This window comes from Catharus ustulatus, chromosome 13, assembly GCF_009819885.2.
Source record: "Catharus ustulatus isolate bCatUst1 chromosome 13, bCatUst1.pri.v2, whole genome shotgun sequence".
NCBI classification, from domain to species: Eukaryota; Metazoa; Chordata; class Aves; order Passeriformes; family Turdidae; genus Catharus; species Catharus ustulatus.
Genome location: NC_046233.1, coordinates 4,001,182 through 4,028,848, shown reverse-complemented (window position 1 = coordinate 4,028,848; position 27,667 = coordinate 4,001,182). Strand labels below are relative to the sequence as shown.

General features: G+C 47.5%; 1 protein-coding gene across 5 annotated transcripts in view; it reads right to left on the bottom strand.

The window, feature by feature from the left end:
- The window catches only part of FOXP1 (forkhead box P1), a 379,323-nt gene extending 357,805 nt beyond the window's left edge, over positions 1-21,518 (bottom strand). For 4 of the 5 annotated variants that reach the window (XM_033071478.1, XM_033071484.1, XM_033071483.1 and 1 more), the window contains exon 1: positions 21,460-21,518. The gene's annotated coding sequence lies outside the window, so the exon portion shown is untranslated. Of the gene's footprint in view, positions 1-16,242; positions 16,717-21,459 lie in introns of those variants that run through there. The other variant, XM_033071479.2, reaches the window with a different exon arrangement.
- Between the last annotated feature and the right edge of the window lie 6,149 nt (positions 21,519-27,667).

The window sequence follows — 27,667 nt, the reverse complement described above, 5'->3', positions numbered from 1 at the left end:
ATTATGCTAAAGCAGTTGAAAGTGAGGAGCTCTATCAGAGACCGGGATCAGGAGCCTCGAGAGAACAAGCAGTGATTTCACATCAGCCTGCAGAGCTCTGGAGTGAGCAGCCATCACCAGCCTTTGAAAATCAGGACCCTTCTGAGAGAGCTTAAAGACGGGTGAAAAACACTCAAGATCTTTGGAGGGAAAAAAAAAAAAAAGATATAAATATATATGATCAGAAGACACCACAGCCAACCCAAAGCACTTATGGGCAAACCACTGATTTGCAATTCCAAACCACTTTTCCGCCCAAATCCTCCGCTTACTATCTTATCTGATCTTCTCTGAGGGAATCCCCCAAAGCATCTCGGCTTCAGAAAGGACCTCTCAAGCTGTGCTCTGAGCACTTCTTAGCACTGAAGGTTTGTGCAAAATGCTGACAAACCAACAGCACTTTTGTGCACTGTCGCCTTTTTTCGTATTTTTTTTTTTTTGTTCTGGCAAGATTTTCCTTACCAGGCAACCAGGGCTCTGCTCTCTTAAATACTGCCATACCCCACACAGACACACACCTTTACTGGCCACACGTTAATATTAGCATAAAATAAATTTTAAGGGGGATGTGATCTGTGTGGACATTGTAACAAAAATTCCCTGCTTTACTGATGTTCAATAAATGTTTTAAAGTCAGCAACCACGAGCAATTCCACTTGGTGGCTCAAAACCAGGCATGTTCTGCTACAGTGGTAAAAAAATAGTGCTAAGAAACACCTCAGACCCACTGCAGCACACAGAGAGGTCATGTTGAAGCAGACTTAAGACATTGATCCTTCTTGTTAGCAAAACGCCCTACATTAGATGACCTCAGCATTTCACAAGCATTATATTTAAATCCTCCAGCAGTCTCTTAACATGGCAACCTTTTCCCACTCCCACTTTGTAGACAGAAGCACAAAGACATGGAGGACAGAGTGTACAACAGTTATGAAATAACAAAGTCTCAAATTTCTGACGGCAAATTTTAATTTGCAGGCTTCACATTAATGCCCTTTGCCCAAAAATCTTTTTGCTGAAATCAGTGGAAAGTAAGAAGGCTTCCTACCACACCTGCTGTTATCCTGCCTTCTTGGAAGGAAAAAAATTAAGAAAATACCTTCAATTTGGAATCAAAATCCTTTCAGCAAACAATTTTTGAGGAACACTGCATGGAAACACACCTGTTTTAACTGGGGATGTCAAAAGCCCAAAAAAAAAGTGTCACAGAATAATGATGCTTTTTTTGAACAATCAGTATCAGTCTGTTCCTGGCATTAATTTTGGAAATGGTATAGCTAATATGACAGCTATGATTTGGAGCCTTCAAAAGGCATAAGCTATTGGCATTTTAAATACATTACACACAAACACGCACGCACCCCTACACCCACACTAACTCTGCAGATTTGTTCTGCTCCTGTCTGATGGCTCTTCTGTGTCTACTCCACAACAGATTGTTTCCTTCCCTCATCCCAGCTTTTTCCTAAGGGGGCTTTGCATCAGGCACACAAATAAAAAGGGTTCAAAGAGACCTGCATTACCACAGCACACAGCAGAAGGGATCCTCTGCAACTCAATGGACACAATCAAGCCTTGCAATTAAACCATTACCCAAAAAGGTGTGGGTGGCTTATTACCAAAGACAGCATTTATTTTAAAAAATGGAGAGCACCATTAGAAACACCTAATATAACTCTTATTAACTTATTTGAATCTAGTTGTGAGCACATTGGGTTTCTAAGTGTCTGCTAACATAGCATTCTGTTTGCCTAATTAAGTTTTCAGTAGGGGAAGCTATAGCTCTCACATTAATATAGGGAACTGAAAAAAATCACATATAAACCAATGCTGAGCTTGATTTACCTTTATTGTGTAAGGATTTGCTACGGGCTTTTCAACAACTGCTAACTAATTTTCCATCAAAAAGCACAATTGCTGTACAAATTCCCATCCCAGCCCAAGCGATGGGGATGACGGACTCGCCCCAAATTATAAACCCTCCAGGCAATCCCTACAGCACTCCCAGGCCCTCTGGTTTCCCTCATCACTTTTTCCCTTTGCCAGTCCACGTTCTGAACCTTGAGCTTATTCCCCCAGCCGTGCTGCTAAGCAGTAACGCTCTAGCTGGGGAGCATCAAGCAGAGGAAAATTACCATTAGCCAAAAAAAAATTAATCTTAAGAGGCTTAAAAGAAATCTCAGGGAATCAACTCCGATCTCCATGACAAATAATTAGCAAAATAAAGATAAAATACTGAAGCATCTCAGCTTTCCGCTACATTCCAAAGCGGCTTATTTTCTCCCTAAATTTTACTCCTGCTGCATTTAAAATGCTCACTTGCAACTTCCAAAAAAAGAAGGTGGGGGGGAAAAAAATCCAAAAAGCAAACAAAGACAGAGTGTTTTGTCCAAAAAGACATGATTTCTGCCTGGCCAGTCCCTGTTCCAAGCAGGGCCCCCAACCCACACCCCACGGGACCTGCTCATGGGGCGAGCACTCCTGGAACAGGCCCATATTACAGCATTAATATAATTTACAAAATGGTTAAAAATCAGAATGTTTTTGCTTCGCGAAAAATAACACACTTAATGCTTTTCATCTGGCACATAAAATTTACAATACCTCCAGGAACATTTTCTTTGGTTAAATCAACACTATTGGTACTTTTTTAGCCTATAAGCATATTACAACCCCAGCTTTTTATGGGTTTTTTTGGTTGTTGTTTTCACCCATTGTAATAAACTTTTCAGAACCAGCAATGATCAACAATAAAATGCATTCCCATGTCAAACAATTTTAACTACTGCTTTTAAAACAATAATAAAAAAGGCGGGGTTGGGGAGGAGGACTGGCTTCAAACCTGACTGGCACAGCAAACTATCTATGCAATTAATACAAAGTAATCGTCTGCGCGGTCAAACTTGAGCGCTCTCCGCAGAATTGTTTCCATGCGGCTTGCAGCAGGCAGCCGCAGCAGATGTTGGCTGTTAAAGGGCGCAGACGACACAGTTCACGACTCCTGGGAGGCGGCTGCAGCACATCTGCAGCGCAGCACATCTGCAGCGCAGCAAGGCGAGCGCAGGAGCGCGGCGCGCACAGCGAGGAGAGCCGGCCGGGCCAAGCCGAGCCGAGCCGAGCCGAGCCTAGCCAAGCCGAGCCGAGCAGAGCCAGCCTTCTTCCGTGCCGGGGCTAAAAATAGAGGAGGTGTTTGTTTGCTCCGGCGCTGGAGCGGAGCATCCCGGGCGCGCCCGGGGATGCGGGGAGCGGCAGCCGCTGGCTCCGAGCGCCGCTCCGCACGCCCGCTCCTCATTAACTGGGCGGCGATCCAAGTTCATCTGGGCCCCGGAGAAAGGCAATGCTTGTGTTTAGACCGCACAATACTGACATAACATTAACAGATTTACATATGCAAAACTGTGAAGCAACAGGCATTCCCCCTCAATTGACCCACAGCTTGTAGTGGCTGCCGAGTTATTCCCTGCTTAGGCTCCGTAACCAAGTGGGCGTCATGCGACTACCATCTGGGTACCACTTATTTAAAGCTGGCAGTCTCTCTGTAATAGGCAAGCTGGCAATAAGCAGGAAGGGAATAAATTGCATCATTTAGTTAACATCCACTTGCTTTGCGGCTGTTAAAAACCCATGACTGAATAATAATTTGGTTATTTCTTTTGCCAGACAATGCTGTCAGCCAAAAGCGTACTACGCATGCTGCAAAACGTCAGCTTGCAAAATTTCCACTTTAAAAATAAATTAAAGAAATTTGCAGTATAATGCGAGCTAAGAAGTTTTTCTAATGCTAGCAACTCAAAAGCAATCGAGCTCTGAAAATAAACATGCACTACTGTAGTCACCAGATTCTGCTTTTCCCTAAAATCTTCTTTGTTTTTATCAGCCACCCACCACAATCCATTAAATTCACCCAACATCACCAACCTGGCCCGTTACAAGCATAGGAACTGGGATTTTCTTGCAGGAATGCTTGTTAGATCCTAACACTTCTCCATTTCATGTTACCCGCTGCCCTTCTCATCTTTGCCTTAATTCGTAGATTTTATCATTTCCTTCTGTCTGACAACTGCTTTCACACAAATCAGTATCAAAGAAAGTGGCTGAAACCAGAGACCACTGAAATACAGCTAGAACATAGCCTTTGTTAAAAAAACAAAAAAGGAGGAAACAAAGAGCTTTTGAAGTGGGTTTCTCTTTGGGGCTCTTTAGTTTGAAGAAAATTAAGTTACCAATAGTAATCAATTTTTTTTTTGTCCCAATTTGCTCAAAATACGGCCTATGCACAGGTATCTCAACATCCATCTCTCCTCAGGACTAAAGGGAAAGCCCATGCTGAGTGCACTTTTATACTGCAGGGATAACAAGGCTTTGCATTATACAGTGGGAAAAGTCAGAAGAAATGTTTCCAGTGGGATTAATGGCGAGGATGAGCCCAGAGCACAGTCTGCAGGTAAGAGCGTTCTCAGCATCTCCGCCTCCCACAAAACCACGCTCCTCCCCCGTTACATTTTGAAGGGGCATCAGGGACTCTGAAGTGCAGAAACAAGACAACCAACAGTAAGTGGAAAGCTGAGTTCATTAGGAACTCACTTCCAGTGATGGAGAAGAGGACAGCAGAGCAGAGCCACACACCTCTCACATCCCTGCAGCGATTCCACACCGGGTATGGCACAGGAACTCCACACAGCTGGGCATGGACACTCCAAAGGCAGGTGGGAGACAGCAGTCCTCCCCTGCCTGTCACTGCCTTGTCCCCAGGTGCCAAAGTCCACACTGTGCCATGCTGCTGATGGCAGCTCCAAGAGCAGTTGTGGATTCATCACAGGTGACCCCTTTCACAGCCCAGCAGCCATACAGCACAGCCCTGGTGCAACAGGACCTTCAGCACTCATCTCAAAATCCTTCCTGAGCTAACACACACAATTGTTCACTTTAAAAAAAAAGAATAATTTGGAAAAGGAGCTTTTAGCAGACTTCCACAGCTCCATGCAGCTCTTGCTGCTCCATCTGGGATGCTCAGCCAGCCCGAGGCAGGCAGGCAAACACAGGACCATGGCCACACACAGCACTCCACAAGGTGGGACCACCACTCTGGAATACAGCACACCTCAGGGCCAGTGTAACAGCTTGCAGGCTTTACAAACAGGAAGGAAAGTAAGATGGAAGAAAAGAGTTTTAGTTGGCAGCAACCTGACAAGACAGTGTCCAATGAAGGGTGAGAGTAAAAAAGGGAACAGAAACCGAGGGCAGAGAGAAAAATCTGTCAGAGGAAGTGTGATGCCAGAAACTGTTCCAGGACCCCATGGCTGGATGCCAACTCAAAGCCTCCAAAAAACTAAGGTTTCAGAGCCCCTAAAACCTTCCTGGTTAAAAAAATCTGTGCAGGCTGAGGTTTGTCAAGTCATACTTGTGCTTGCTGTGCCTGCTCCACCACCCTCACCCAGAGGTCTCAGCTTGGAATACTTCTCTGGAGAGGAGACCCAAGGCATCCAGTAACTTTGGCAAGGAGAGACGTGCATCCCCTAAAGCATTTGTGTAACTCAGAGTGTTTGAAAAGCTCTGCAGTGCTAAGCCTTAGCACTGTTAATTGTATATACCATACCCAAGATCATCAACCCAGCAACGTTGTCACCCATGTGGTACATTACTGTATGGGCAATCTCCCTAATTATTCTTGAGTTATTTTTTCTAGTAGATCTACCAAATTATCAGCATAAATCTCAAAACATTTACCAGTCAACAAACTCAGCACAACAGACATAAGCTTGGCCCTGACAAATAAAAAGACTAAGGAAAATGTATTTATTTGTAGCAAATGTCCTTTCCTATAACCATCAAACAGATTACAACTGCATTTCTTTCCTCGCACTGCACCCTGGGATCCAGGCATTTAACTAGCACACACTACAGTGCTGGATTAATCATAAATAGAATATATTTTTAAGTGCATTAATTATGTAACAGATGCTTCCAGGATTCCAATGGAGGCAATTTTTAAAATCCCAGCATACAGTTTTATGAATCTGTGTTGTTTCAAGGTTGTTTTTAATTTGCACTCAACACTACACTTATTTAAAACCAAGAGGTAGTCAACCACTGCCTAATTTTTTTTTTTTTTCAGTTCAGGCTGGAAGACATATCCTGCACTGCTGCCTTTGGACACCCCAGTTGGTGACAGAGGTTCCTCCAATTTCTTTGCCACGATGATGGGTCTGAATAACGAGCTGTGTGAATGCAAGAATTCTTCATTTGCCTTCTCTTAATTTCTCCTGCTCAGACTCATTTCTGCCATTCAGAAGTCTCAGTCTCTTCCTGCACATTCCCACTCATGCAGCAGATCTGATTCAGAACACTGTCCCCTAACAGTGGGCACAGACAGGATGCTCAGGGTTTCCAAACAGCTCTTTATTTATCAATGGGGTACCATGAATGGTTGGACTCAATGATCTAAGAGGTCTTTTCCAGCTTTAATGATGTTAATTCTATGAAATTACTCTCATTGCTTTGAAAAATTGAATTGAGCTCACTTAGAAACAGAATTCTGTCATAGTAGAGAAAAATGGGGTTTACCTTACTTACCTTGATAACAACAAAAATGGCATATCCAGCTCCTGGCTATGGCACTTCAGTGACAGGGACATGGGTGGAACAATAAAGATCTCAGCAGCCTTAGGATGGCTGCACTGGAGCACCCCACGGCACAAGCACCACAGACTCCATGAGTGCTGGATGAGAAATTTGCTTTCCTTTCCATCTTTGCACATCTCACAACTCTTGGATCAAGTCACACATCTCCTCACAGAGCTTCATCTCTGCATCTGTCTGCAACGCTTAATTTGTCATGACTTGGAGGGGCATTTTTCCAGGCACTCGTGCATGTGCAGCCTGGGAAGTGGCAGAGCCCTCACCCTGATAACACTGCCTTGGACTTTCCCTGCCACAAACCCTCCCTCTGGTCCAGGAGGTGAGGGGAAAATACAGGAGCACACAGAGCAATTAAGGTTCCAATCAGATGTGGTGTTGACACATAAGAATGAACAGTGAATAACTCTAATGCAAGGTGAGGGTTATTAGGAGCATACAGTAATTGCAAATGCAACCTCAGCACGTGTTGAAGAGAAGGGGTAAGGCCAGGAGAGGTTCAGGACCACAGTTCTGCTCACCTGCACATCAGCCACCCCCAGGGATATCTGCACCTCAGGTCGGGAACAAACCAAGCACGAACAAAAGGTGGGTAACAAAAATTTTATTCCTACTAAATATTTTATTCTGGCTGCTACTCCTTTCCAAAAATAAAGGTAACAATTAAAAGTGAAGGTTAACACTTTGCTGCCTCGCTTCACGGAGTGCACATTCCAACTCCTCAACAAGGCAATGCAAAAGCAGGCAGCGAACAGGCTGAGGTCAGCTGGAGAAGGCAGACGACTTTGTGCAACACCAGGGAGGCCCTGGGGCAGGCAGCTGTGTGCTGGGCTGGGTCTCACTTCCCTGGCACACCACAGCCAGTCTGCACCAGTGGCCAAGGACTCCCCTGACAGGGAAAGCCCGGTGGGTGCAGCCCTGGCCAGTGTGCACCCAGCTTCTCCTCACTCCAGCCTTCTCCAAAATTATCCATGAGCTCTGATGGGGCATGGACAATGCTCACCTCACCTCATCACCAGACACTGGACACACAGCAAGGCTTGGGGGCAGTCAGGGACACCCTGCAATGCTGCTCTGTGGTGCCAACCCCTCCCAAAACACTCATCAAACATGCATCGAACACAGGGACAGCAGAGGGAGAGACGCTCTCAGGGGTAAGAAGGTGCCTCCACGTGGGGAGGGAGCCCCACCCTGAGCACAGGGTTAAGGGATCAGGTCCCTGCCAAACTGCAGCACACCCTCACCCCCATAATCCCCATGACACAGGATTGCCAGCACCATGCCAGGTTATCCCAAGATAAGACTCGTGGGCTGTACCTGCTTGGCATGGCTCGAGCAAGGCTCCCTCAGGGCTTCTCCGCTTTCACTTCCTATTAATGTGCACCTGCACCCCTATCAAAAGCAGGAAAAGCATAAACTGTATTCAAAGCTTCACTCAAAGCCCCACTGGAAGCCTGAGCTGATGCTGGTGCCTGCCAACACCTGGGCTCAGCAGCAGCCCTGCCAGTGATCTGCCTGTGGCTGTCCCTGCACTGGAGCCACCACGGCCACCCGTGCTCCCCAGACACCCCCAGGCCACACACACCCAGCACACCCATCCTGCACAGACCCCTTCTGGGGTGAACCTGTTCCTGAGCTCAGGCCACCTCTTTCCCTACCAGCTCAGCTCTCTCGGATGGCAGGCTGGGCACAGCTTTATCCGAGTTTTACGTGCAGCTGCATTTGCTTATTGCACAGGTAAGTTATTATAAAAACAAGAGGAAACAACAGCAGCCAGTAACCTGGGTATCTCAGTGCCCTCATCACAAATTCCCAGCCTCTGGACCAGCTCATTATCCATAGCTTAAGAAGGAAACCCAAATACATGACACTAGGACATGCACAGTAACAACTTCAGTACCTGGCACTAAGGGAACAGCATCAAATTGGCAATTAAATGAAACCCCACACTTGGCGGCTTTGGCAGGGTGGTCCCACCAGCAGGCACTGCTGGGAGCATGCCCCAGGACAGCTGGGCAAGGAAGGATCCTCTGCTCAGACTGAGAAGAGCACATCCAGACACAAAGCAGAGGTCTCACATTACAGCAAACGCAATCAAGTGGCCGAGGGGGTGGCCCTGACCCCTTCAGACCCTCCTGTGATCTCCAGAATCCAATGACGATGTTCAGCTGGCAGAAAACACGTTTTTCCTGCTTAAGCTACTTTTCTGCTGGTCCAGCTTCCTGTGCAGTCTCACCCTCTGGTCAGCTGAAGCACAGGGGATGCAATGGGAACCACACAAACTGAGATATCTGAATCCACTTAGCTGCAAAGCAAACCAACCCCTCCCTCTGCACGGCACCAAGCACTGTCAAACAGTCAAAAAGAAAGTAGCTTTCATCTGAGAAAAAAAAAAAAACAAAGGAGGCGAAGGCTTTCCAAGGAAACAATTCTCCTTTGATGCATGTCATGAAGTTGTGAGCGCACTTGAGTCACGGCACACGTGTGGACCATTGTGATGCGCTCGCAGAGCGATGTGTCCTCCTCCTCAACCTGAGAGCATTTAACTGAGAGCATCCACCAGGCAGAGGTTGAAACATGCGGAGGTGATTCAACAGCGAGGAACAGAAACACTGAGACAGGCTGTTCTTAACACAGGGGCTGTACCTGACACCACTTTTATTTACTCTGAAAAGTTTCCTGCCCTGTATGACCTTCCCCTGCCAATTAATCCATGTTTTAAGCAGAATCTCCATCCTTCCCTGGATGGTTCACCACAATCTGACAAGTAGATAGTAATTCCAGTATTTTATTTTTTTCTTTTGGACCTATGAGAAATGTAAGTTGAAAACCTGAATATTACTTGTTACCTAACAAAGCATTATACTTTCTTTGCGCTGATGGCATCAAGAAGGAGGAAAAAAAAAATGGAAGGGGAAAGAGTCTTCCTAGCAGAATGTAAATATTTGTGCATAGCAAGAACGAAGTATTTCCATAAAGCTTTCAATGAAGATAACTGCAGGCCAAATTTTACCCACAGATACAGGCACGTAACTCCAGCTAAAGTTACTCAGAGCTGCCCAAGTTTCTGGGAGGCCAACTCAAGCAAACAGTACTCATGTCCAGAAGGACTGTGAGCTCAGGAGCTGAGGCCACATTCCCAGCTCCTTTTGAGAGAGGCAGACAAGATCTGCTTCAAATCAGTGAAGAACTTCAGAGATGAGTCAAACCTGCAGGATTTGCTGCAATACTCGCTGCAAAAGAGGATGTGAGAACTGGCAAGTACGCTGTGTTTACTCACTGTGCCATCTAATTCTGGAAGCTCGAGCTGAGATTCAGCGTTCGAGCACGACTCCAAGGGGCGGTGGGAAGATCCTGGCCCCGTTGCAAAGCCAGTCCTTGGGTTAAACTGGTGGTACCTGCTCAAACAGGGCCATGGGCTGACCCACACAGAGGTTCTGCAGCTGGCAGAAGCCTCCTCAGGGCAGAGGCTGCACCACATCTGCCTCCAGCCCAGGGACGAGCCTCCGCAGGCACCGGCGCACACGAGGAACAGAGATGCTCTAAAAATCATGCACTGCTTCAGTTAATGACACAGATTTACTCTGGGTGTTAGCCTGTTTTGCTAAAAAAAGCCAACCAGATTTTTTTTTTTTTTCCTGGTGCAAACTGTCCTTTATAGAGACTATTAATATCCCTCTTCCTTCAGTTTAAGCTCTACTTCTCTTCCTTGTTCTCCCACTGACTTAAAAGATAAGTTGCAAAACGAGATCTAATTTATCTCTATCTTTTGTCCTCATCCCTTCTCTCCTGTTACTGCCTGGACAGGCAGATTGTTCTGTAGGGAATCACAGCATGGAGCGCAGAGTTTATATTTGCTGCAATACTCACATTTTTAAGCAGAAAATGAAAGATTTTACCTAGTTTATACTAAACAGAACCCCTTTGGTTCTGGCCTCATGTAATTAATTCTGCACAAAGTAATAACTTAGATAAAACACCTTGCTGTAAGCAGCCACCTCAAGCAGCTGCAAATATTCCTCAGGCACCAGTGCAGACAACAGCAGTGGAAGGTGGCTGCCAGGAGATTGTGCTGAAACAAATGCATTTTTATTTTTCCCTTTAAATTACAAAAGATTATCATTTTACTCAGCAATGCCCCTTATTAAATTGAAACTCTCCACACCAGAATTAAATACATCCTATCTACTCAAAATGAAGTGTATTATTTATCAGTAATATTTAATGACAAAAACCTGATAACTTTCTCCGATTATACCACTGATTTCCTCCAGTCATGCATCATTGGCTCTGCTGGTCATTAGCATTATCACAGTGCATAAACTCTGGCTTAGGCAGCAAGTTTGATAACAGAGCCAGACACCTATAGCTACCATTTTTCAGTTTGTTCAGATTTACTAGTTTACATCCCTATGAGCATGCCTCTATCTAATGGCATCGATTAAAATCCCTAAAAATCCTAGACAGTAAATTTCCATTTCCATGCAGCATGCTTCTGCACACTCAGAATTCCTCAGTAAATATAAAGCACTTGCTGAAAAATCAGATTTCCCCTTCAACTGGCTGAGGACCCTTTTCCTGAAAGACTATACTCCAGCCAATCTGAAAAATAAATAGGAAATATTTAGCCTTCTCTGACTGTTTAATGCCAGGAATACGTTGGATAAGCTTAAGATATTTTAGTTTACTTCACAGGCAATGTTCCATTTTAACTTTTATGAAATAGTATTTTTGAATGCTGCAGATACCGCTTTCACAGAAGTGAAGAAAAAAAAATCAGAACAGATATACATGGTACAAAATGAGCTAAAATATACCAAGATGGGTTTCTCCCATTCTCAGTTAAATCCTGTAAATAAAATGATGGATTAGAAAGGTTTTCTGAGCAGGACCATCATTCCTCACACTACTGGCCTTGAGAAAACTCCGATGGGTTAAGCCAGAGAAAAACTTTAAAATACTTGTACAAACAAAAATTTTGCTGCATACTTCTGACATTCCTCTTTCAAAGCCTTTTAGGTATCAAGTAATTTATCACTGGAAAATACATTTTCTCTTTTGCAAACCTACAACTCTGGAGCTTTACAAGCCTTAATATATATTATCTGAACACACATGCACAGGCATATCATTAAAAACTAACAAAAACAATTTATTATGAGCTATTTCAGAGACACCCTCTCCTAGCACTCATTTAATTCAATGACAGAAGGATAGAGCCCCTGACAACGCTCTGATTAAAATTAATTACTAAAGCTGTTAAGACATTATTACTATTGCAAAACTTACTGAGAAAAATCTCTCTTCTAAATCTGCTAATGCAGGTACAGGCCATGATATTCTGCACAATCATCCAGAGAGATTCTTATATGTTACACACATAAATATTCTAACACTTTATTACCTAGCCAAACTGATTTTCTTTTAATTTTACTGTTTTTTTAACTCAGTCCATCCAACGAAGCTCTCATGATTCCAACAGGGGTATTTACAGCTGAGGTCACATAACTGAAGCTAAAACTTCCTGTCTTATGGAAATACAACTATTTATGAAATTCACCCGAGGGGGAGGAATAATTTACAGTACCCTGATCAACAGAGTTTGCATGGTAGTGTCTGGAGGAGCCCTGTTTGGGAAGGAGAGCTGTTATGAAAGCAGAAAGTATCAATACTAACACAATTGGTGCCACTGGGTTATGTTATTTGCCGGGCAGAATCCATCTCTCGCACAGAAAATTTCAGTTTGGGTGTAGTTTCAGTATCACTAACTGCAGTATTAGAAGTTGGGACCATTATGCAAGAAACAGCAGCGATTTGATGAGGTTAATGCCAGATTCTGTGACTTGCTGAGGCAAAAAAAAGCGGATGGAACCCTGGGAGCGAGCTTGGGAGCACAGGATGCAGAAACACCAACAGAGCCCCTGCTCCTCTCAGCCGGGGCTTCAATCTGATCCTTCAAAAATGAAACAGTGAAAAACACTGTCATTGCTCTCCTCTGCCTGCCTGCTGCTCTACCTGTGCATCATGCTCAAAACACACTTTTGACCTGACTGAGCACCAGCCAACGTCAAAACCCTGGCCAGGCACATCCTCCCTGGGCTGCCAGCCCTTCCCAGCCAAACCCAGCTCCAATGTTCTCCAAACCCAACGTTTGGAGCCACTCCATGATGCTCCACAGCCCCCTGCACTGCACTGCTTTTAAGGGGATTTCTGCCACAGGAGGAAAAGGAGGATTTACAAGACTGATTTTAATGGAATTTTTCTTTCCAGCGCAAGTACAAAACGTGGGAACTGGGCTGGACAAGCAGCTAACAGAGATTTGTCATGAGGTTCATGGAAGACAGAGTTCATGACTCACTGTCAGTGAGCTCACTATTACAACATAAAAACTATTATTAAAAATAAAAATGCAAGCACCAAAAGGAACACTTCAAGAAGGTTTTAACTTCTTAATCCCAAACAGAAGACCTGTGAAATGAGGCTTGCAGCAGGCCCACTGGACAAAATCCATAAAAGACAACGTTGTAATCAAAAATCTACTGGAACAGCACATTTTAATTGAAAATCCCCCTCCCTCTTTCTGCTCCCTTGGTATAAGTTTCTCAGGAAGAGGTGTCTCACTCATGCTCATCTCCCAGCTTTCCAGCAGCAGAAAAACACACACTTCACATTCCCTGTGCGACACCAGGAAGATGCTTTTTAAAACTGACATGGGTTCCTAAAGAAATATCAGTTAATTACTTAATCCTCCTTAATGGAATGATCAACATCCTTTCAGCAAACAAGGCTGTGATGATTTAACGTTTTATTGCACTGGAAGAATTAACCCCACTCCTCTCCCGTCTGCTGCGACCGCTCCTTTCTTTAGAATCAGTTCCATTTTTCACTTCTGCAGAGCAGCCCCCACACCCTGACAAGAAAAAACACCAAAAGACAAAACCCTGCCTCAGTGTTGTTGTGCCAAGGCCTGACCTGCAGACTGACAGAAAGGCAGGTAGCCCAAGCACCCAGGAAATCAAGGTATGAGGCAGCACAGAGCAACAAGCCCCAGCGTGAGCCTGGAACAACTTCATCAGCATCCCAGGAACACCACTTCAAAAGGAACCGGGGAGGGATGTTTGAATCCCAGCTCAGACAGCTCCTGAATCCCTGAGAACCCCCAGCCTCCGCTCTGGCAAGAACAAAAGTCCTTTCAGGGCTCCACTGCTCGCTGCAACCAGACCAGGCTCAGACAGAATTCTGCAGGCAAGTGTTGTTCGGGAAAGGGAATTCAGCATCGATTTTTGTGATCAGATGTTTAGTGGCTGCTCTGAACACTCCAGCAATCCCCCCTCACCATTTTATCTTCCTTTATCACAAGCTTTTTAATAGAGACATGACATTCTGCTTACTGCTGGGCTCTCTCTATTTATCTCTCTCTTAACAACACTTTGGCATCATCGGCTCCGCTATCTAAATCAGCAATAGTGCATGTCCGGTCACATAAAAGCAGAGAGGGCTTCCCGAGATGCCTTGGGAACTCTGACTACTCTGGTTTACTGATGTGTTAATATGCCCCATCCACTAATTAATGAACAAACAGCTTAGCCAGGGAGCTGGGGGAGGGACACCAACACGAAGACTGCGGAGAGCCCAAGGAAAGACACTTGACCCTAATTGTTAGCAACAAGATGACAAGACTGATCGGGAAGTACAGCTAAAACTCAGATCCAACATGAAAGGAAATGTCTGGCGAAGAGGGGAAAACTAACGATGCCACTGGAGGCTGCAGCCAACCTGCCACACTGTGCCACCTTCTGTCGGGCTGTCAGCGCTCAGTGCCCAGCACCTGGCCTGGGCTCCTCAGCACCACGCTCCCATCACATCCCTGTCTCCATGCCCAAATCCTCATCCTCCTCCTGCGACCCTGCAGCTCCAGGGTGTACACTCCAGCCAGGAAAAACAAAGGAGTTTGCTCCAACCCATGACGGGGTGATGAGAAAGCGCGGCTCGCGCTGCGCCTTCCCAGCAAAACCACCTGCACAATTCCAGCCAGTGGGTTTTAAGAAGGGCCAAAGTTTGGCTGAAGTTTCAGACAGACACAGTTTTACCTGGGGGAAAACATTCTTTGTCTTAAAAACAGCCTGGATCACGTACCACAACAGATATGCCTGCAGGTGCACCAGCAAAACAGTGATGTGCCACACGTGGACTTCGGGAAACACTTCCATAGAGAGTTCAAACCCTTGGAAAAAAGGTTGTGAGCTCTTTCTGCCTGAAAAATCCATTCAACTGAGAGTCCCAGCAGTGCAGGAGATGCTGCAGCACCATGCTCTGGGACACACACCCAGGAGAAAGTTGACTCACAGATGGCACAGCCAGTGCAGACGCACCACAAACGCTGCGGAGCCCCAGCTTTCAGTGCCAGTTTTTTAATTTCAGTGCCTCTGAATTAAACTAACTTGGTGAGGAAACAGGTCCTCCTAATAAAAACACACCAGTGACAAGCATTGTACAGACAGCATCATTAGCAGTAAACAATACACGGGAGAATCATCCAGATAAAACATTCTGGGTATTTATTTGTGTTGCTTTCTGAGACCATTGCAACTAAACGGGAAACTGGAAGGGGAAAAAAGTCCACAACTGGTTTCAGAACAGCACTCCCAGAAACACTGTAGCCTCTCAGATCTATGTAAATATTTTACGATATGAGTTCCATTTCAGTAGATCTGTCAAGATATTTACAGGGCTTGACAGTATTTCTGCCTTTAATTAAATTTTCACACACATACTTTAATGTAATTTAAATAGATTATTAGTTGTCAGAATATAGTATAAATTTTGTTTACGATTTAGTTACTTTAAGTACTCACATTGAGGAAACTCATTTAACCCCCTGACTGAGGAGCATTAAGTGTTGAGATGAGACTTCTAAAGAGCTTCTACTGCCCTTTGCACTCTTGCAATAATCTTAAATTACTACAACTTAATTGCAATTTCAAGGCACTAAAATGGAGATGTTTTAAAAACAGCACCAGGAGGGTCAATGAGAGGAGAAAAATTATTTAGTCCTCCTCAGGTACCAGATACGTCTTGGGGAGAAACTGATTTTGCCCATGCTCTTCTCTTTGCCCACTTTCCATAGAATCCCATCTTCATTTGCAGAATGACGGGGAACAAAAAGTCATCAAGATTATTCTGGATACTTGCCACATCCAAACAGCCATTAGACATAAGCCTGCTCACTTGCATGCATGGAAGAGACCCGTGCCAGGAGAACAGAAAGACAAAACCCTAGAGCGCATTTGCAGAGAAGGCTGCACACAAACAGAGCCAGCAGCTTCTCTGACTTGGGAGCTCCAGTGCTGGAGTAAGGAAAAAGAGCACGTGTTAAACCCTCCAGAAATCCCAACCAAACAAATATCTGATCTCCGTAAAACAGCACAACTGATTCTTCTACAGCACAAAATACGTCTCTTTAAAATAAAAGAATACAGAGATCCCACAATTAAGTTTCTCCTCTGTATGATTTATTCCATGCTGGTTTTTTTCCCCCCTTTCTCTACACTGGCATCACCTTGTTACCTGCAGGAGCTGCAATTCCCAGCACAGCGAGCTGCGGGAATCGAACCGCGCAGTGAGCAGGCTGCGAGCAGCGCTTCTGTCAGCACAAAACCAACCACTTCTAGCAAGCACAAGATCTTCTCTGCTTCTTCTTGCAACAAGGCATTTCACAAGGATCTGGCCAACAGAAAAACAATCAGACTCACGATTTGAACACCGCTGTGCCTCAGCACGGCCGGCGCTGACGCACGTCCTCGGTGGCACGACGTTAAGGGCTCCCAGCCTGGCCATACCTTTCGAAGCACTTCAATAAAGTTTTGCTTGCCAGGACCTCTAAGAATGGTCTCAAAGACACTGCTGATCTCTAATGCACAGTTTCTCTAAATTCCACCCAGCAAATGCTTTCTGGCTTTCTTGCATAGCACACCTCTGCTGAAGCGCCCGCCGGGTGTGAAAACACGCTACTATACACGGAGGGAGGGGGAGAAAAAGTTTCAGTGGTATGAGTTAGTGACACAGACCAAAAGCCAAAGGCAGCAACATCAGCAGAAGCCCCAGTTGATGCCAGCACACACTGGATTGGGCCCAGAGCAGCGAGCTGCACCCTGAGCTCACCCCTGGGGACACGGGGACCATGCCATGCCCATGGCCACGTTCAGAGCAGGGTGCCACCGTGTCCCCACGCTGCTGACCACCCCTGGGCTTCCCCTCCAGCCACAGCCCCTTCTCACCTGCTTCCCCAGCAGAGGCTCGCAGGGCAAAGCTCTGGGAAGCAACCTGACAGCAAGGCTCATCTGAGGAGTGATTAAAATGCGCTATTTAATTCAGCTTAAATACGGACAGCAAACAAAACCCTGGTGCACCCGAGCCCTGCAGGGCCTGATCCCGCTCCCCCCGCAGTGGGAACCCCCAGGAAAGCTCCCTCCAGGTGCCCTGACCCTGCACACACCATGCTGGATGTGCAGGAGAGGCCTGAACAAATGTTGCACCTCCAAAAGACACCCAGCTACCTGCAAAAACCCCACCGAGCCTCTTCAGCCCTGGCTCAGCTGTGTAAAAATATTTCAGCTCAGTGCCTTGAAGTTGCAATTAAATTGTAGTAATTTAAGATTATCACAAGAGCAAAGGGCAGCAGCAGCTCTTCAGCAGACTCCTCTCACCACTTAATGCTCCTCAGTCTTGGGGTTAAATGAGCTTCTTTAGTGTAAGTACCTTAAAGCAAGTGAATCGTAAACAAAATTTATACTATTTTCTGACAGCATATAATCTATTTAAATTTATTAAAGCTTCTCAGAGAAAATTTAAGATGACAGAAGTATCATTATGCCCCATAAATAACTGGGCAGCCTTGCTGAATTAACTGTGTTTTACATACATATCCTACATATGTGTGCGCATATGTTATTTCATTTGATACACAAATACACGCTCAACAGACATTTCACAAAAGGAATTGTGTTATCCAGTTCAATCTCTCAATATAAATGACCACAAGAGGTATGAATACTAAATGCTAGATACATTTCATATATTTGCCTTTTTACTACCAGCCTTTTCCCAAATTTTTACAGTGCTATGAAACAGGAGTAATTCAGGAGCTACAAATTTTTACACTATATCACATCAAGGATGATAATGCAGATTTTAGCTCTGAAAAAAGGAGATCCACTCCATGAGAAATGCATACTGCAGCGTATGCTGCACACTAATGTCCGATGCACAATTCCCTGCTCAACTTCCCTGCTCCTTCTCCTACCAGGGCAAAACCCAGCTGTGTTACGGTTACTGGTGGAACTGATTTAAGCAGAAAATGTTTATAGATGTTAAAAAACATTACACATTACGCAAAATAGCTTAATAGCATACATGTGCATGTTTAATGCACGTTCTTTTTATTGTCTAATTAAAATATACACCATAAAAATCTACAGGCTTTAGAATAAGTTATGCGGGACAGTTATGAAACCTTACCTTACAGAAAGTATAAAGTACTTACTGTGAGACCTGCACTGCTAATTAAAAAAATGCTTATGCACAAAGATTTGGGATTTCTTAATTCTTCAGCAGATGTGCACTTGGTCTGCCTCTTGGTTAATATACATTAGGATAACAGTCTCTTACTTGGATTTTTTTTTTTAATAGATATTTCCACTGTTTTAGAATATTTCAAAGAAATGAAAGGGACAAATCTGTAAAGTTTGCAATCAAGTGTTTGAATACAAACATGAAACTGTCATGCAACAAAACTAACCTCACTCCCCTGGTTCAGTTCAATTAGTAGCTAAATCCTAACTGTTTATTGTAATAAAATCAAGTGTCTATCCATACTCCTTACTGGTATTTCCACTAAAAAAACTACACAGTAACAGTCTCTCTGATACAGCTAAGACAACAAGTTACACAGTTTTGTAAAAATCAAAAGCAAGGTCCATCCTGACTGCTTGGCAACATGTTTGAAGGAAAGATATTACAAGTTTTCCAAACTCTAGGAATGCAGTCATACAACATACAGTGCTTAATCACAACCAAACTCCTCTATTTTACACCAACACAGAACTTACACAAAGAGAAAAAAAAAAAACAAATCCACGTTTCCTTACAATTCAGTGATCCAGAAATAAAAGCTGAATTCCACAGAACTTCTACATTTTTCTGCATTGCACTACTGTAAAGCCTTCTTCTCTTCAGATCTAGACAGCGTAAACAAAATCAAATCCTAAGTCCCTCTGAAAGTGTAAAAATGCACTTCAAACCATAATCACTTTTTTAAAAAAGAAACAAACCCCAAACCCAAGCCCATGCACATAAAACTAACTTTGCAATCAAAATCGCGAGCGACAGAAAGCCTTGTTTGAAATAGTAGTTATTTTTCTCAGAGTTATCCTTTGGTTTCACAACAAAGATCAGCATTTGTAATGGTCCATTTCTGCATAAGTGAACATATAGCCTTGCTGCCTGATCGAATAGTCCAGAGCTTTCAGTGAGGCAGCTCCTGACAACAGCCCAGCAGCAGCTTTGTTTGATCTCTCCTGCCTTCCTTAATCTGGGTTGTCAAGGTTCACTTGTTGGAGGCTGTTTACTTTACTTTTTCCAGCAAAAAAAAAAAAAAAGTGATTTTTTTTTTCCTGTCTCTCATACAATGACTAATCCAAAGACTAAGGGGGAAGAATGCTGCCAATGCAAGATGTTAAAGCTACAATACCTTTTTGCAACGAGATTTTAGCCGACACCTTTTGAATGGTAACTAGTGGAGAGCTTCCTCCCCCAGTGCCCTGGTCCATTCAATATGGTTGGGAGATAGTTTCAAATAAAATGTGCAGAGGAAAAGCTTCAGAAGAGAAAAGTTGAAACGAGTAGCCCCGATTTCCCTGTCTTCCCCCAAATCTAGTCGCCGAGACGCACGGTACCTCCTTGCCCACACTCGCTTCTCTGGGAACTTGAGTTATTTCAGGCTCTCTCAAACTTACACAATGTAACAGCTTCTCAGCGGTAACAGAAACTGTAAAAATAATACCAAACCGAGCAAAACGCCTGTTTTCCAAAATATTAAAGCAAGCCATGGATTAACAGCACAGGCAAAAAAGTTTCTTCGATGACATGCTTGCAACTTTGTGTAACTAAGCAGCTGTCACTAGTGACATCAACATTTGGTCATATCAGGTAAAATCCAAGTTTAGAAAAACTGTATGAAAAGGAAAACACAGTTTAGAGAACTGTTTTAATATTTAGAACCATCCAGCACCCCAGAAATCAGCCGGCTATATGGTGTAGACGACACGCTACGAGCAGTACACATCCATTACTCACTCCGAGAACAGTTACTAAAAATGAAACCTTAAACTTCTGAGCACAGAAGTTGGGCTCCAGCTTCTCTTACAGAAGCGGCTCAGAGAGCGCTCGCAGGCGGCAGATGCCTCGGGTAGGGACGGGAGGGCTGCGCGCCGCCGCCGCCAGGCTCGGGGTGAACCGGGGGGGAAAAGGACGGGGGGAAAAAGAAAAACAACAAAAAAAAAGAGTAATCTCGCTCGGCTTGGTTCAGTCAAAGCAAAAACACGCAATTAAAACCATTACAGCGAAGCGGCAGCAGAAGACTCGCTGGAAGCGCGGCGCTCCGCCGGGCGATGCTCTCGGCGCCGGGGCCGCCCGGTCTTTGAGAGTTACGGGCGGTGCGGAGCGGGCTGCGCTGCGCCCCGCGGAGCCCTGCCCGCGCAGCTGCCCGCGCTGCCTCCGTTTGGGTTTTCGTTGTTTTGGGGGGTTTTTTTGGGGTTTGTTGTTTTTTGTTTTTTTTTTTTTTTCTTTTTTCCAGGAAAGAAAGAAACCCACAAACCGGCGGGGCGGGGGTGGGGAGGAGGGAGGCGCGGACACGCCGCTCGGCCGCCTGCAGCGCGCACCGCTCCGCTGCCCGGGGACGCGGGCGCGCAGTGCGGGCCGGCAGGTGCGCGGGGCGGCCCTACTTACCGGGCACCGGCGGCGGCTCCGCGGCGCGCAGCGAGCCGCGCCTCCGTCCCGAGGCTCCGCACCGCGGGGCTGCGCGGGAGCGGGACGTGCGCGCACACACGCGCCTGAAGGATGCGCGGTCCGCACCCGCGCAGCGAGAAGTTGCGCCGGGCTGAGCTGGGGAGGCGCGGGTGTTTATTCAAACACTTCGTTTCAGGAAAAAAAAAAAAATAAATAAAAAAAGAATGGTGGGGGGGATGGGCGAAACGCGTCCCAGGGACCCGCGGTGGGGGCGGATGCACGGCGCGGGGTTCCGCGCCTGCGGAAGGGGCTGCGCGGGCGTGAAGCCGCAACAGGTGCCCGGGGAAGGGGGAACGGGCAGCCGGGCACGGCGCGGGGGGAGAGGGGGGTGCGGCCCCAGCGCAACTTCTTGCCCCGAGTGGCGAAGTTGGGGCGTGCGCGCCCCTTGCGCGGCGGCGCGGAGGGACCCGGCGGAAAACACGCGGAAAGCGCGAGCGGGGATGGGAGGGGGGCGGGACGCGCCGCATCCCACCACGGCGGGGAGTGCGCGCAGCGCGGGGCGGGGGGGAAGTTTCCAAAGTGGGCGGGGAGGGGGTGCGGGCGGCCCCGCAGCCCGGGGAGGGGGCTCCGCATCCGCGCACCGCCGCCCCACATCCCCCCCCACCCCCCCGGTACCGCGGCGGCGGTCGGGGAGGGGCGGCCGGGCACGTGGGGCCGGCGGGGGGAAAAGTGCAACAGCCCCGGAGGAGCGGGGAAAGTGTCGGGGGGCGCCGGACTCACCCGCAGGACTCGGCCCTGCCGCTGCCCAGCACGGCGCGGCCGCGGCGCGGGCGGGCGGCGGCGCGGAGCGGCGCGGGGCTGCCTCCGTCCCGTCCCTCCCTCCCGTCCCTCCGGCACGCCGAGCCCGGGCGGCGCGGCGGCGTGCTCCGCCGCTCGGTAAATAACAATAGAGCCCTCCGCCCGGCGCCGCGCCCGCGGGCCCCGCACGCCGCCCCGCCGCGCCCCCGCCCCGCGCCGCCCCGCGCCCCCTCCCCGCCCCGCGCAGCCCCGCGCGGGCGGGCCGGGGGCGGCCCGCGACACCCCCGCGGAGGGAGATGTTGTTATTTTTTGCTGTTGTCAGTCTCTGACGTCACATCCACCTGCTGGGTAAACAAGGCTCGGCGCAAGGGAAAAATAATAATAAAAAAAAAATAAAATAATAGAAGCGGGGGGTGAAGCGCGCAGGGGGTGAAGGGCGAGAGCCCCGCAGGCGCGGAGCTCCGCGGAGGACGGCCGGGGGGGACGGGGGGGCCGGGCCGGGGGAGGCGGGGCGGCCCTACGGGGAAGCGAAAGTGGCGGTGGAGCGCGGTGCGCAGCGCTGCGCATCCCTGCGCACCCCTCCGCACCCCGAGGGACAGCTCAGCGTGCGCGCCGAGGCCGCCCCGTCGGCGGGGGCGCAGCGCTGCGCGCCCCGACCAACTTTTCCGCAGGCGCGCAGGGGCCAGCGGGGCATCATGCCAGTGGAGTCGGGGGATGCCGGGGACCCCGGAGTGCCTTCCGCGGGTACCCGCGGAGCCGCCTTACCTGCGCGGAGCGGCGAGGCGGGCGCTGCCCGCGTTCCCCCCGCAGCGCTCGCCGCTGTGGGCGCAAACAGCGCTTAGACACAGTGCGCGGGTGCGCAGCGGCGCGCACCGGCCGCGGAGCGGGACTGACCGTCCCGAGGGCCGGGCTGGGTGCGGAGCCGCTCCGCGGGGGTGGCTCGGCATCTCGGTGGGTGCGCGGAGCGGCAGCGCTCCCCGCCGCGCCGTCGGGACTCCCGAGGAGAGGGCGAGAAGGGGCAGACTCGGGACCACCCGGCTCTCCACTCGTGCACCGCCGGTTTTAACACACCGACGGCTTTAGCGCGGATTTGGAACCTCCGGCGGGGCGGGGGTCCCCTGCGGTGGCCGGAGCAGGAGAAGGGAGCGGCCCCGCGGGGCAGCCCTGCCCTGCCCTGCCCGGGACCCCGGCCCGCTGCCGGCAGCACCGAGGGGACGGGGCTCGGTCATCGGGCGCCCCGCAAGGATGGAGCGCGTCCTGCCCGGCGCTGCGGGCTGCACTCAACGAACGGCCGCGAAGTTACCGAGCGACCGACTCGTTCGGGGAGAAAACTCTTTCCTTGACCCGCCCGGCTCTCTTCTCTCCCTTTGTTTTTTGGGCGATCGCGCGTGGCTGCCCGCAGGACTGACCCGCGGCCGGGCGCGATGGTTTCACACAGTGCCAGGAGCGGTACCGCGGGCCGAACCGCGCCCGCCGGAGCCCCGAGCTGAGCCCAGCCTGTCCCTAGTCCCGGTCCCCGGTCCCCGTCCCCGGCCCGGCCCCGGCGGCTCCGGCAGCAGCGCCGGGCCCGCGGCGCCACCTCCCGGCGGAACGGCGGGAGCCGCTCTGCCAGCAATTAGGACCTGGAATTACCCTAATAGCGAGGTACTTATGCCTAATTCATTATATTTTAAATAATTAAGAGCGGAAAATCGCTGCAAATAAATATTTGCGGAGGTGATGCTCGCGCCGCTGCCGGAGCGGTGCGCTCAGACCGGCGGGGAGCGCTCGGGGCCGGGAACGGGCGAGAGCCGGGAGCGGAGCGTTCAGCATCCCGCTTCTCCAGCCCCGGCACCGCAGGAGACACCAGGGGATTGTGTGAACGGCGGGACCACCAGCTTTAAAAGGAAACATCGTGTCTTGTTATATTTTATAGTTAATCTGTTTCTTCAGTGGGAAGAAAAAGGAGCTAAACCTGGTAAAAGAGCATTTTTTAAACACACTCCACTATACCGCTAAAAAAATACTTGTTTTACATTTAACCGTCGAATAAACACTTATTGGCTACTTCTTCATCTCGTGTTTTTAGCTTCACACATCCAAACCAGTGTATCAACTCTGTAAAACATGATTAATTCCACAGACAGTACCAGCGGAGGGACTTCTCCCTCCCCCTCTGCCGATGTAGCTGCTAATTGTACTTGAATTGTTTACTGCTGTATTGTTTTACAAGTGCCTGGAGAAAGATGCTTGATATTCCCACCACCGGCAGAACCATCCCAAGAGCAAATGCTTGGCAGATTTTGGCAGGGATCTACACAGGCTACAACTACAGCTTGTTAGCTTAAAAAAAAAAAAAAAAAAAAAGGTGATGACGCCTCTGTAATTATAGGTGTTACTTGTTATAAAGTCAGAATGTTTTCCAAGCTACTGTAATGCCACACCTCCAATGTCCCAGGAGCCAGGCCTTGGAGTCCTTTCCGCCTTAGTCACTGGTTTATGAGGCTTTGCAGAGCACATCACCAGGCTGCACGGCGGGTTCCTGGCCCACTTGGCACTCCTGCATAGGTGCAAAGCCCATGTGGGTACTCAGCTCTTATTTTACCTTTTGCATCAGACATGAAAAGATGAGATATTCACTATGTACTGTCCCAAAAAGTTGGCAGACGTAAAGAGAAATGTACATTGGATTTATAGCCTGGTTTTATGATTATCTGACTTTGTTTCAAATAAGCACAAGCTGCTTCTGCTTGTACCCTCATACTGCAACTTGAGGCAAAACCCCTTCTTGGCAAGATGGTGGTTGGTGGTTTCCACATATTTCCTTTTTTTCAGTGTAGTCAGGGCAAGTCAGATCAGTCTGGCAACAAATAACCTTCAAAAAAGTAGAAAATGCAGCTCTGCCCATTACATGGTACATGTACAAGGTAAAATAACTGGACCTTTCTTTTGCTCAGAGAACTTAAAGGGCAGGAAAGGTCAACTTGCCTATGAGGGGGAATTTTTAAAGGTGTAAACATCAGCTTATAGACTAAGCCCAAAGCTCTAGGCAACACTTGCACCAGCTTTAATGGAAGCAGGATCTGTTCTCCAACTGGGGAAGTCCCACAAAGAGATAATGACCCAGCTAAGGTCTCAAGTTGGCTTGTCTGTCAAAATGAAAGGTGTAAGTTCTTCAAAATGAGAGCTATAACCAAACCCAGATACTTTTTAAAATGAAATATTGTTGGGGAGGGGGCTTCCAGCATCCCAAATTCTGATGCCTCAGTTGCAAACGCATTTGCCATCCTTCATCTGCTTTTGCCATTACACTTTCCCACTTTCCCTGGCCACAGTAGAAGCCATGTCCTGGCCTGTGCTGGGAGGACAAGCTGGAGCAGAACCGAGCTTCCATGTGCCAGGAGGTGCCTGGCAGGACAGGGCTGCCCTGCAGCCACCCCAAGGGCTGGTGCTGGGCTGGCTGTGGCAGAGCAGGCAGCGAGGGAAAGAAATGGCTGTGCTGCCCACGATCCAGGCAGAGCAGGCTGGAGCCTGGCTCCACACACAGGGCAGCACGAGTCAGGCACGGAATAAATGACATTTTGCTCTGTTGTGAGTCCAGAGAAGCTCCACTGCAGCCAGAGTTGGTTTGGATTTGCATGGGCAGTGCAGAGACATGAGTCTTGGATTCACCCCAGACTCCTCTGGGTTCCTAGTGGATGGGAAAGGCTCCCCACGCCTGTACCCACACTAATCCTCTTTACTCCTGGAGGTGTCCCTCCAGCTGCCACGGTACCAGAAGCCACCCAGAGATAACTTTTCTATAGCACATTTCCATTTGTCCTGAGCTGCCAGCCAGTACATATTTCCTTTTCCTGTGGGGGCAATGAATAGCCATTGTATTTGCGTTGGACTATTAATCTGCCTGAATTTGGTCGAGATTCTTAAATGAATATTCATGGGAATTAATGTCATTTAATTCCTATTGCTTCCTGAATATAATTACGTGCTGTACGTGAATTGGCAAACACCACAAGACATCCAATCTCGTTGAAAGTCTATGACCGATTAAACACCACGAGCTGGACACTCGTGCAGTACCGAAGATGCACAAAGCGCTGCCAAGATGCAGCTTGACTTCAGAGAGGAAGCCAATAAAAGAGGGAAGATGTACACTGTGGGAAGCAAACACCACCTTGAGGGATAGAAAATATGATTAAAAAGGTATTTTAATACAAGCTCTTCCCCAGGTATTTGTCTACATGTAGGGACTACATTAAACATTTATATTATTTTGAAAAAAAAGCTTTATTTCTTCCACTTTCTCACCTACAGAAAAACGTCTTTCAGGGCCTCTTGTCTTGGCCTCTTCTGAGAGACAGCATCTCCTGGAAGACCTTCAGCACATCCTACAAATAAGAAGTGCCCAAGCGCAATCCTCCTTCTCCCAGCAGCCCGCCTGCCAAAGTTCACGCTGTTCCCCGAATAATAAAGCATAATCAGCTCTGTATTAAAGCAAAACCCGTCCCCAGCATCAGTGCTACCAACCCCTGTCGTAACATAACAAGGACTCTTCCCAAAATATTTGGGCTTGCCCTGTCACAGTGAGAGGCGTTCAAGTTCAGCACTCTGTCAACAATGCCAGGTGTCTCCTGAACCTCCGGCGCCCGAGCCAAGAGAGAGAGCTCAGAAGCACAGGAATAATCATTATTCACATTACTAAAATGTAACGGAATGTTTAAACAGATAACGTAACACAATCCCTCACAGCAGAAACAAAAAATACTGTTTATTATTTATCCCTGTCAGATAGAAAATGAACTCAATCTCCTGGAAAGCAAAAGCAAGGCTCCTTTTTTTTTTTTTTTTTTTTCCCTTCTTTCCGCAACTGACAGCCATGAAAAAAATATTCTATTGTGGCAGCTGCGCCCCTTCAAAGGGGCTGATGTTCGCTGTGGTTCTTGATAAACCAACTGGCAAATTTTGGGGGTGAAAAAGAAGTGTCTTGAAGCCAAACACATCTAAGAAAAAAAAAGCCTTGTGAAATCAAAAATCCAAGAACAATTTCATGTTGAGTCAATCCGAAGATTTCATTTCAATTTTGATTTTTTTGGGGGAATAAGAAAAAAGACACACACCCCCTTGCTTGAAAATAAAATTAAAGGACATTTTGAACACAAAGTAGTTTCAAAATGAAAAATCAAAGTGTTTCATGTCAGAAGTGTCAAAACTAACAGCTTCAGCATTTGTCAGAGCTTTTTTGAGTTTTTATAAATGACAAGTTTGGCATGTGTGCACAGACCGTTTTGGTGCTGCTGAATCTGCATTTTTGCATGCAAAAAAAATTGGTCGGGTGAAATTTTCTGCGGAGAAGGCGTTTGCCATTCCCTTTGTGTGGAGACCAGCAGCCCTCTCCCCCATGGCTGAGCCTCACTGACACCTCCAGCTCCTCTTTGGCTTATTAATATTTTACCCTTCAGTTTGCAGGACTCCACAGGCCTGGTCTTTTCCAGAACCAGCTCCCTGGTTAGCGGGAGGAGGTGCAAAGGTTAGGAGAGACCGACTGTGCATCTCCAGCTTGATGTGCTGCTGTGTGACAGGCGGCCACAGACCTATCCTAAGGTGACATTAGGTAATTTATTAGCTTGGTTCATTACTGCTAAGCTCCCTTTCATCTGCTCGCTGCCTTCCCAAAGTGAGGGTTTTCCAAAAATGTTTTATCCCAAAAAGTTTGGAGAGGTTACAGTCAGGTTTGCACCTTATGTGGCAGCAGAGCAGGGGTGGAAAGTGAGGTATGCATCACCTGAATTAAGACATTTAATTTAAAATCCTAAATTACATAAAAATCTTAAGTTACATAAATGCTATTGCTATAAAAATGTACCACCAAGCATTTACAATATTAGCAACTGAATATATTCTTGCTAGGAAAGCAGCAGCCACCCGGATTTTGCAGGTCTGCTTCCAGCCTAGCTGACTTTGCTGCAGGTTTGGGACAGTGCCTAGTCCTCTGGGAAAGCAGCAAATAATATCTTCTGCAGATAACAGACACCTACCTGCCTTTTGCTACCCAATTTCTCCAACACTTTCTACATCTCTCTGATGACAGCAACACTTCTTGCTGAATCTTGACAAATTCTAATTAACCCAATCTCATAATCTCTGAAGCTCTCAGAGAAAACCAGCGTAATTCTCTAGAGCAAGAGACCAAATCCAAAGCACCATCTCCTCC